This window comes from Dendroctonus ponderosae, unplaced genomic scaffold (assembly GCF_020466585.1).
Source record: "Dendroctonus ponderosae isolate FM_Combo_2020 unplaced genomic scaffold, Dpon_F_20191213v2 Dpon_F_20191213_4, whole genome shotgun sequence".
Classification (NCBI taxonomy): domain Eukaryota; kingdom Metazoa; phylum Arthropoda; class Insecta; order Coleoptera; family Curculionidae; genus Dendroctonus; species Dendroctonus ponderosae.
In genome coordinates this window covers 8,439,941-8,441,952 of record NW_026018611.1, presented here as the reverse complement: position 1 = coordinate 8,441,952, position 2,012 = coordinate 8,439,941, and the positions used below count along the sequence as shown (strand labels likewise).

General features: G+C 35.1%; 1 protein-coding gene across 1 annotated transcript in view; it reads right to left on the bottom strand.

Annotated features, from left to right (window-relative positions):
* LOC109533076 (ER degradation-enhancing alpha-mannosidase-like protein 3) overlaps window positions 1-2,012 on the bottom strand; it is a 48,320-nt gene that overhangs the window by 4,630 nt on the left and 41,678 nt on the right. The gene's annotated exons all lie outside the window — the stretch shown is intronic.

Sequence of the window (2,012 nt, the reverse complement as noted above, 5' to 3'; positions counted from 1 at the left end):
AAAAAAAATACCCGATATTGAATGGACGCACAATATCCAGGAAAATCGTAGATCCATATTCTTAAAGCCAGTCAATCAACAGGAAATATTAGAATTAGCGCACAGAATTAAGAACAAACATAGTAGTGGTGACGATGAATTGCCCACAAGTCTTATGCGTCAGATCATTCCGGCTCTAACCCAGGTAATTTGCTTTGTCATAAATAACTCAATGAGAGAAGGAGTGTTTCCTGAATCTCTAAAGTTGTCTGCAATCAGACCATGTTATAAGAATAAAGGCGATTCTAACATGTTAGATAACTACAGACCCATCAGCCTACCGGCTTTCTCAAAGTTATTTGAAGTTGTCATGTCCAAACGGATAATGAATTTTATGATGGACTCTGATATTCTTTCGCGAAACCAACATGGATACATGAAGGGACGATCCACTCAAACGGCGATCTTTCAGTTCACACAAGTAATTTTGAGACATCTGGAGGCCGGCGACATGGCTCTAGGAATATTCTTGGATCTTTCAAAGGAATTTGACTGTCTGAATCGAAATTTACTGCTGAAAAAACTAGAAATTTATGGGATCAGGGGGCGCGCTCTTGAGTGGTTTCGCTGATATTTAAATAAGAGAACCCAAATGGTGATTATACGCCAGGACGGTATGTCCTACAAATCAAAAATTTCGCAAAGCACAGTAGGTGTACCACAGGGGAGTATGCTCTGACCTATTTTGTTTATAGTCTTTATGAATGACATTAACAGCGAATGTCTTACCCCAAATTTTCTGCTAACGGAGTATGCAGATGATACAAACCTGCTAGTAGGAGGAAAAACAATCCCTAAACTCGTGGGAAATGCCACTACTTTGTTTACATCGGCAGAAAGATGGTTTGAAAAAAATGTGTTATTCTTAAATAAAGAAAAAACAAACACATTGCTGTTTAGAACCAAATTAAATAAAAATCAGAAACCAGACACCATTGTTGTTGAAGGGCTACAAAGTTTTTGGGGATTTATGTTGATGAATTTTTAGACTGGTCTTGCCATATTGATTACCTTAGTGAGGAACTAAGTAAAATCTGTTTTTGTATCCGAAATGTTTCAAGATACCTGAAGGAAACGGCACGCAAGGCCCTGTATTTTCGCAAATTTTGATGGAACACTTAGGCAGGGAATAATTTTTTGGGCGAGTAGCTCGAGGACTCGAAATATATTTACAGTACAGAAACGTATACTAAGGACTATCTACGGAATGTCTCCTTTACAGTCTTGTCAAGGGGTTTTTAAATCAAAGGGTGTTTTAACCGTGTACGGTCTGTACATTTTTGAGGCATTATTATGTGTTTTTAAGAGTATATATTTACACGATAACAACGTTAACCAGGATCATAGCATCCGCACGGGAAACATTTTGTATCCAACACACAGACTAACACTGTCTGAAAAGAGTTCGTACTATATGGGTATAAAATTCTTTAATAAACTAGAACACAACATTTAAAAAATTTAAGAATAAATTAAAACAGAAAAAGAGCCTTATAGTATTAGAGACTATTTAAATATGTAACAACAGTACCTTTTAGTATAATATGTCCTTTGTCAATTGGTTTTTAACGCCATTTCATTTTGTATGCTTTGTACATGTGCATGTATCAGAATGTAATTTGAAATAAAGAAATAAATAAAAAAATATATCGATACCAATTTATATCTATTGTTGATGATCATTACAAAGGGGATTTTGGTAAATTTATTAGTGAAACTCTAGAATACGAGTATGTTAACTTCGGCCCATATATAAGGTATCCGATAAGTAATGATGAACATTTTTATGATTTTGATTCCTGGGATAAACATAAGATGTTAGTACAACTTTCTCCTGGAGAAAAGTCCACGGGAATACAAATATAAGGGGGCAAAGTGAGTTTTTTCGAATAACAACTTGGAAATTTTGACTAAAATTAGAAATTCAGGGCTTTTTTAGGGTAGCAAATTTAATTAGCAATTCAGCTTTAAGC